Source organism: Acomys minous, assembly GCF_964271855.1.
Source record: "Acomys minous genome assembly, chromosome: 17".
Lineage (NCBI taxonomy): Eukaryota > Metazoa > Chordata > Mammalia > Rodentia > Muridae > Acomys > Acomys minous.
The window spans coordinates 60,558,297-60,567,767 of NC_140500.1; the positions used below are offsets into that span (position 1 = coordinate 60,558,297).

General features: G+C 49.0%; 1 long non-coding RNA gene across 1 annotated transcript; it reads left to right on the plus strand.

The window, feature by feature from the left end:
- The first annotated feature begins 1,305 nt into the window (after positions 1-1,305).
- LOC311588378 lies at positions 1,306-2,583 on the plus strand. The gene is made up of 2 exons (XR_014776181.1): positions 1,306-1,583; positions 2,438-2,583. It is a non-coding gene; the product is annotated as an uncharacterized lncRNA (long non-coding RNA).
- The last annotated feature ends 6,888 nt before the right edge of the window (positions 2,584-9,471 follow it).

The following is a 9,471-nucleotide window of genomic DNA, read 5'->3' on the forward strand; positions in this document are numbered from 1 at the left end:
ACAAAACAGTATGTTTAGAAGCAAAGCTTGGGGCTCGGAAGGTGAAGACACCTGCTGTCAAAAGTCTCATGACCCTGGTTTGATCTCTGAAAAACACCTGATGAGAGAGCAAACTCTTGAGGGAGGGTGGTCCTCTGGTCTACCACTTATGCTCTTGTGGAGGACCCAGCACCCACATTGATCAGTTCCAGGGTTCCCAGGGGATCCACACTGTCTTCTGGCCTCTGAAGGTCTGGAGCATGCACACGGTTGCTCATACTTACCGAGAGTGACCAAAACAACCCTGTGACTGCCTAAATTTCACACAGGACAAAAAAAGGGTCAGGCTTCCAGAAGGAATTTTATTTTATTTTATTTTATTTATTTATTTATTTATTTTGGTTTTTCGAGACAGGGTTTCTCTGTGTAGCCTTGGTTGTCCTGGACCCGCTTTGTAGACCAGGCTGGCCTCGAACTCACAGCGATCCGCCTGCCTCTGCCTCCCGAGTGCTGGGATTAAAGGCGTGCACCACAACACCCGGCTCAGAAAGAATTTTTAGATTTGCTTCCTAATTTTTACACCCTTAAGTAGTGTACAGTATTATCTTGAATTATTAACAAATACGTGTGCGTCTTTTCTTACATTTAAATTTTGTTTTATGTGTATAGTGTTTTGCCTGCGTGTATGTATGTGTACCGCATGCCTTCCTGGTGCCCTTAGAGGCCAGATGAGGACACTGGGTCCCCTAGGACTGGAGTTACAGATGATTGTCTTAGAATGGTGGTTTTAACCCACACGGCGTCACGTATTAGATACTTACATTACGATTCATAAGAGTAGCAAAATTACAGTTATAAAGTAACAATTAAATAAATTTATGGTTGGGGGGTCACCAGCACAAGATGAGGAACTGTGTTAAAGGGTTGCAGCCTTAGGAAGGCTGAGAACCACTGGGCTAGAACACGCCTGGTAGCGAACATCTTCAAAGGAGGCTCAGGTTCAAAGGAACACCGACTGGGACTTCGTGCCCAAACAGTGAAATTGCACTCGCGGCAGATTGTAGCCCAGTAGAAAGAGCTATTGGCATGTCATTACCCAGAGTTCACACTTAAAGCGTGTGGACATTTATTTACTTCAGGTATTTTCCTTTTTTCTTTCTTTTTTTTTTCCCCCTGTCCCCCTCTCCTCCCGCCCCCCCCCACACCCCCTTCACTGTGGAATACAGGGATTTGAAGGGAGCTACCCTTGGATTAGGGAGGGGTAAGAGGATATGATGTGGAAGGGTTCCTTCCGGTCTGGGGTCGGAGGCTTCCCGATGGAGGAAGTGGGGCGTAAGTGGGCGCTGCCCTGGCAGAGACGGCGCTCTTCCCTGAGCCCAGTGTTCGGTGCGAGTTGCCTAGCACACTGCCTGTCCTGCACCCAAACCTAAAGCTACCTCAACTGTTAGCCGGCCAAATCACTCAGAGAACCTTCTGCCTTGCAAGAACAGCCAGGTGAGAGGTCCTGTGAGGAAAGAGAGGGGCCAGTGGAAAACTACAACCGTCGCCCAGTCCCATGGCTCAGGCAGGCTCCAGCCGGGCTCCTCTCCCCGCCCACTTCCCAGGTAAGCCCTACTCCGGGATGGACGCATTCCAGAGAAGTGGTTATCTAATGGGTGGGACCCAATTCACCTCTAGAACTCTAGAGCAAGGGTCTCCGGAGTGTTCTAGAACATTGAGGGGAGAGAAGGAAATGCAGGGGTTTGATGTATCATCTTGAACTTAGAGTCTCTCCCCACCCCCAATTTGGGACTGATCAAAGAGCATTTTCATAAATTGCCAGTTCATATCTATATTTATAGTGTTGTGTTTCTTTTTGCTGTTTATAAGAGGGTTTTTATTGTTGAATTTTGAGCCGACACCTCATTATGCAGCCCAGGCTAGCCTCAACCTTGGGCTTCTTAGCACTGGGCTCACGGGTCCTAGCTCTTTGATTAGAAAGGGAGTGGTGGCGCACGCCTTTGTTCCCAGCACTCGGGAGGCAGAGGCAGGTGGATCTCTGTTCAAGTTCAAGGCCAGCCTGTGAGTGGAGGTCAGCCCACAGCTGAAGCAAGTTGGTTCTCGCCACCCATCATGTTGGTCTGGAATCAAAATCCGGTTGACAGGTGTGGTGGCTTGAATACAAGCCCCCTCCTCCCAAGTTTCAGGCATTTAAATGTGTTAACTGTTCAGGCATTTAAATGTGCCCAGTTAGTGGCATCCTTTGAGCAGTTTAGGAGGTGTGGCCTTGCTGGAGGAAGTATGTCATTGGGGGTGGGGTGTGGAAAGTAAAATACTCCCACTATTTCCCTTCGGCTCTCTCTGCCTCCTGCTTGACTTTTGAGATGTGCACCCTCAGCCTCTGCTCCTGCCCACACGCCATGTGGACTCCTGTTCATCTGGAGCTGTAAGTCTAAATCAACCCCCTCTCCTTCTATAGGTTGCTTTGGTTGTGGTGTTTTGTCAGAGCCATAGAGAAGTAACTAACAGATCAGATGTGACGAAAATGCCTTTAAACACTGCTCCAAGTTGTCAGCCCCACCTGAACACATTTTTTTTTAATTAAAATTTATTATTTTGTTTGTAGGGGTGTTTTGCCTGCATCTATGTCTGTGCAGCATGTGCATGCAGTCCCTATGGAGGCCGGCAGAGGGCGTCATGTCCCCCTGGAATCTGGGCTTGCCTAACACACTGGAGGCCCTGTGTTGCATCCCCATTGTCGATGCATAAGCCCAATGTAATGGCCTTTAATCCTAGCGTTTAGGAAGTGAAGGCAGAAGGATCAGAAGTTCAAGGACATGCTTGACTACATAGTGAATACAAGGCTAGCTTGGGCTGCATAAGACTGTCTTAGAAACATCTTATAATAAATAATAATTGTATGCTCAATTTTCTTAGCCAATATATTTTATTAACAACTTAGTGACTGAGCATACGTCACTTATAACCCAACTAACCAAAACAATAAGAAATGAGGATTAATGGACACAATAACAAAACTGTAAGGATATCAGTTCCAAGGAATGATTCTCCAGGCACAAGCAGCAGGATTTCTTCTGCTGGAACCTAGAGTAACCAGAACCCAGAACCTCAGCAGGAGCCGGAGCCCCGAAGCCTTCCCTCAAGTGGTTCTCTCTAGGAGCGTCTCTAAGTGCAGCGATGAACAGCCAAAACTATCCCAAGTCTCCAAAAAGCCCCGCCTCCAGTTCTGGCTCATTTATATATCTCCTCCCAGAGTCTGTTCATGGGATCTTTTCAGCTGGCAACAATTAAGCTCCTGCACGAGGTGGTTGCTCTTCTAGTGAATTAACCTCACCTGTTCTCTCACGAGACCATTCCAATCCCACACTTGGAATCCTAAAAAACAGGTTTACCTCTCCTTCAAATAATAATAATAATAATAATAAGAAGAAGAAGAAGAAGAAGAAGAAGAAGAAGAAGTAGAAGAAGACGAAGACGGACAGGCATGGTGGTGCACACCTATAATCCCAGCACTCGAGAGGCAGAGGCAGGCGAATTGCTGTGAGTTCGAGGCCAGCCTGGTCTACAAAGCAAGTCCAAGACAGCCAACGGTACACAGAGAGACCCTGTCTTGAAAAAACAAAAACAAAAACAAATAAGTAACAACAACAACAACAACAACAAAAATTGATATGCAGAAGTCACTCTCTTAGTTTTTGTTCCCATGAATGTTAAAAAATAGAACACAACTCCTCGCTTGTTTTCCGTGAAGGAATGTGAGGCCAAATGAACAGCAGGATGGTGTGTGTTTGATTTCACAGTGCCTGGGTAAGCCATGTTTGCTCCGTGAGTATGAAAGCTTCCGTTCACAGCTCTCTCAGCTGCTTGAGGGCTCCCTGATACCCTGCCATGCCAGCCGTGGACTGACTGGACCCCAAGTCAGAAGGGTTTCCTTCAAAGGAGAACTGAGCTGACTTGTACAGCAAGGGATGTTCCGAAACAGGGGGCTAATGACTTGTCCTGTAAGAGGGCCTGCTCTAGCTAAGCTGCACCGTAGACTCGACAGTGGGGGGAACCAACATGTGGCAGGGAACTTTGTGAAGGGTGGGGAACACTGCATCGTGACTAACAATAGTCTTCAAAGGGTAGTAAGTCAGCTACGTGGTGACCATCGGCCCGCCACTCCATGAAACATCTGCGTTATATTCTTAGGCAATAGAAGTGAATCTGTATGTGTTCAAGGCCAGCCTGGCCTACATAGCTAGTTCCAGGCCAGCCAGAGCTATATAGTGAGACAGCTAATCAGCCTATAGAACAAAATGACTAGATACCATGTTTTTATGACTTCATGGCCTTGGTAAAGAACACAGCTGGCCCCACCCAATCAAATTAAAGGGCAACTCCTGAGTAAGAGCCAAAACTTCAGTGATTCAAAAGTCCCCGACAACCAACCAACCAGCTAGTCCTGATTCCCCTCGTACACTCTGACTCAATTCTGTCTATAAATTGAGCCTGCGTGCTCATTTTGGGGGTCACCCTCTAGGGGAGAGAGGCGACCCTAGCATGCTAGAATAAAAACACTTTGTGGGGCTGGAGAGATAGCTCAGTGGTTAACAGCACCGACTGTTTTTCCAGAGGTCCTGAGTTCAATTCCCAGCAACCACATGGTGGCTCACAACCATCTATAACCTCTAAAAAAAAAAGCCCTCTTCTGGCATGCAGTGCACATGCAGATTGAACACTCATGTACGTAAAATAAATAAATAAAATCTTTAAAAACACTTTGTTTTTGCAAGGCAGTTTTTGCATACTGCCTTGGAGTCTCTCTTCAGCAGATAACCCGAGCCTTAACACTCTGTCAGACAGGAAAATGGAGCCTTCTGGTTGTACAGCACCGCACTATGCTTTACAAAGGTGCTTTCCTGCGGGGCACGTGACATTGGACCTAGAAATCTGCTCAAGAAACCTAAAAAGAGAAGGCTCGTCGGGGGCACAGAATCCAGAGTCTTTGCACCCTGCCTCTGCCAACTGCAAGGCAGGTTTTTTGGTTCTAGCACTTGTGGGTCTGGAAAAAAAACTGTCACCATGCTGTGTGTTTCATCCATGATGCAAAGAAGTCAGCCAGGCGGCGCCATCATCACTCCTCAGTTTCCACAAATCACTCCTGTAGGCTTTGAACTTTTTCAAACCTACTTAATGCTTATACCTCCCTTCCAACCCACCTACCTTAGATAGGAGAGAAAAGAGGCTAACGGGAACAAGTAGACCTTTTTAGACTCAGTTCCTTGGAGTGATTCCACTGTTTGTCAAGTCAGGGTTCCAGCGGACCCGTTAAACAGCAAACCAGCAAGTCAGCAAAGGTGACTTCGCTGCAGCCAGAACCCAGAATCTCGAAGTTCTCCAGAGCATTTCTTTCTAGGAGCATCTTAAGCAGAGCGATGAACAACCAAACGACGGAAAGCAATGCCAAAACCCAAAAGCCCCGCCTCTTGTTTTGGACTCAGAGTCTGTACTGGGATGTTTATCAGTTTGCACAGACCATGCCTCCACAAGAGGTAACAGTTCCTCTTCTAGTAGACAAACATCACGTGCTCTCTCACAAGTCTGTTTCACATCCCACACTTGAGATCAAAACAAAAACATGTTTGCATCCACTACACACCCCCACGGTTGTCGGCCTGGCCATCCACTGGCACCTGCAACCCTCAGTTCTATGGCACTCTCCAGTGAGCCGATGGACAGATGGATGGATGGAACGGGGGTGCCACAGTGCAGTGAGGGCCTCGTTCTCCTTTCTTGTCTGCATAACCTGCTGTGCCTCCATTCCAGGTTCCTGTCCACCAGGCCATCAGGCACCTGGAAATCACTGACCTTACTTGTATCTGCGCTCTGGTGTCTCTTTCCTCATTTGGTAAAGGACAGCATATGTAAAGGAGAGATAGGGACGCTGTCACACCCTGTATGTGCCCCATATCGCAGACTCAGTTATTACCCTCATAGCACGCACACACTAGGAATATTTTCTGCATTATCCCTCCTGCCCAAACGCACTTGAAGGAATACAAGGTTGACCCCAGCTGAACTCACATTTCAAGTGCCTCTGAAAGAGAAGAGAGGATATCCCAGGTCCCAGAAATGTGGATGAGCACCTGGGCAGAGGGGAACACTGAGCTCCAGTGACTGGCTCTGCAGATGAGCCAGAAGACATTCTTGGGGTGTTAATTCTCTCTTCTCTGAAAAAAAGCTCTACTTCAAGATTGAACCGGTCCCTATTCACTTCCGTCAGATAACACGTCTGACCAGACACTTTGCTTAAGAGTCCTAATGGCTGCTCCCCCAGTTCTACTGGGGCATGGGGCTGGGGATGCTCAGTTCTCAGCACTGCCCAGGACTCTGCCTTGGCTGCTCTGTGCTCCCTTTGAGCAATTTGCTGCTGTTGTTCTCAGTTTCCAGCTCTGTTCTGGTGTTTCCTGCAGCCCAGCGCCTGGTGTTCCCCTCACACCATGGAACATGGATAATATGGCATACCGTGTGCCACGGCAGTGAGAAGGAAGAGTTAACACCCCCCAATGAGAGTAGGTAAGCTTCCTCTCTGTGCTTCTGAGCCCAGGCTTGGTGCTTGTATGTGGTCTGTCCGGGAAGGGCTCAGCAGGGCAAGCGACCAGCTGTGCCCCTGTGAAGCAATGGCCAGTTCTGCCCTAGCCTTTCATCTCCTCCTCCCCTCTGTCATTGCTGCAGCTGACTGCATCTTCCAAGGAAGTGCTGGCAATCAAGCTTTGCCTCCCTCTCTACTAACTAGAATTAAGACAGTGAACTCAGGCAAAGCATTCCTTCAGCCGCCACAGGTAGGCGCACTCCCAGCTCGCTGCAATTTGAACTTCCCTGATGACCTCCACACCTGATGGGCCCAAGAGCTGAACAGCCATGACTAGACAGTCAGCCAGCCAGCATTCTCACCAGTACCTCAAGCCCATGCCCAGAGCCCACACCCTTCTGAAACATGGGCTCTTCTCCTGTGTCTGAGGATGCAGAGATGGAAGGTACCCCAAAGGGAGAGGCAATGGAGACAGGTGCAGTGGAACCTGTGCCACCCCAAACAGGCCTGGAACAAAGGGTAGCACCCAAGAAACAGCAGAACCACGCCTTCCCCAGATGGCAGCATTAGAAAGTGCTCTCAAAAAGGGGGTGGGGGAGAGAAACAGGGATGGGGCAAGGAGGTGGAGACCAGGGAAAGAGACAAATGGCTTCTCTCCTTCAGAGGGAGAGGGCTGAGAGCACAGGGGAGTATGAGAACCCCAGGGGTTCACTAAAGCTGGGACACTGGACACATTTGGAGGACAGACCCCTAAGAGGCTGGAGAGATAGGCGGAACCTAAGAGCGTATGACCTTGTGAATCCTGGAAATTTTACCTTTTAAATCCTAGACACTAGGAGGGGTCCTATCATTTCAGGATTTGAAGCTCCGCTAGCTTGTGTTTCAGAAGAATTCACCCAACACTGGTGTGCAGAACTTGTCGGGGAAAGGCAGTGGACACGGGGTAAACAATTTAATACTGCGAGCATTCCTGCACAAGCAGCTACGTGCATTCGGAAGGCATTTTAAAATGGACAGACTCGGGGCTGGGAAGATGGCTCAGTTGGTGCAGTGCTTGCTGTGCAAGCATGAAGACCTGGGTTCGAGTTCCAGTGAGAGACAGGTGTGGTGAGCTTGTCATCCATCCCGGGGCATTCTGGCCAGCCAAAGTCCCAGTGAAGTTATGCTCTGGCCACACACACACACACACACACACACACACACACACACACACACACGGCAGTAAGAGTCATCTTGTGGCTTGCCACACCCAGGACATTGGACATGTTGAACTCTGAGATCCTGCAGGGCATTCACTGGGAAGTAGTCAGCAAGTCACAGGACGGATGAGCCTGGGAATCCACAGTGCAGCTTGGTGTGAAAACCTGCCACCAAAGTTGAAGGACAAGGAAAAACCCAAACACTCCCATCTTTGCTTGTTTTTGTTTTGAGATAGGGTTTCACTGTGTATCCCTTTTGGCCTGGAACTTGCTTTGTAGACCAGGCTAGCCTGAACTCACAAAGACCTGCCTGCCTCTGCCTCCTGAGTGGCGTGCGCCCCCACACCTGGCTGACCCTCAATATCTTAACCACCAGTCAGAGGCAAGACAGATTGCTGGGCGAAAGGACAAAAGCAAGATCAATGTGAGAGGCAATGTGTGGCCTGTGATTTTCTTAGCACTAGAGAAGCCAGAGTTGGAGAGACGAGGTAGAGATTATGAGCTACCAAGACAGCAAACCCACAGGCTGAGGATACAGCTGTGATAAAACGATTGTACCATTCGTAAGGACTTGGGTTCAAATCCTAGCAACACACACAGAGCAACCTTGTCAGTAGTTCTGTGGCAACCAAGCCCTACATTCCAGCCCTCCCTGGTACACAGCAAGTTAAGTCTTAGCATCTAATAAAACGCATTAGCCATGTACTATCCGTGGGGTACTGAGAAAAGTCACCTAACGGGCTCTTTCCCAGAACCCCAACAAGGAAGGCTAGAGACATGATATTCAAACCCCACAATCCCCTACAAGGCATTCTGATCACACCTGAGGTCCCTGGCTCCCTCCCCATCTCCGCTTCCCCCCCAGCCCCTTGAGTGCAGGCTTAGCCCAGCTGGACCACTCCAAGCACATGAGCTTCTTCCCCACCTGGACCAGACCCTTTGAGAACATCTTTTCCCACATGGGCAACAGGACAGCACCTCAAAGAGCTGATCAGTAAACAGCTGGACTGAGCTCTGAAATTCTAAAGTGCTGCCCACAGGTCCAGTGAGTCTTACACCTGAAGTATGCTTTTTTAAAAAAAATTATTTTATTTTATTTTATGTGCATTTGTGCTTTGCTTGCATGTATGCCTGTGAAGGTGTCAGATCTTGAGGTTACAGACAGTTGTGAGCTGCCATGTGGTTGCTGGCAATTGAACCTGGGTCCTCCAGAGGAGCAGTCAGTGCTCTTAACCACTGAGCCATCTCTCCAGCCCCACCTGGAAGTCTTTCAACAGATCTAAATCACGACCAGAAATCCCAAGATCTCTCAGCAGCAGCTCTCCATGACACTGACTGGCTGTGAGTTTAGATATAGGCTTTGTAACTGGCATCATTTCTTACCGCTGTGCTGCCTCAGTCTCCCTGGTTTAGTAATGTTAATCTGAGAGCCCCAAGGCTGATGGCAAGACAACGGTCAATGCACCAGGAAGCCAACTCCAGAAACTGAAGATGCAGTTGTAGGGGTGGAACTGAGCTGGATACACTACGGGGCTTCTGCTGGCCACGCCTCCCACGTGGCTCCTGCTCCCGCTCTACACATGTGCTGAGGGCACAGCACTTGACCCATCGCCAGAGAGGGCCCTCCACAGCCTCGGCACATGCAGTTTCTCCTGCAGTCTCCCCTGCCCATTCTGACCCAGTTAGCCCAGGTCCCACTCAGAGTCACACAGAAAGCCG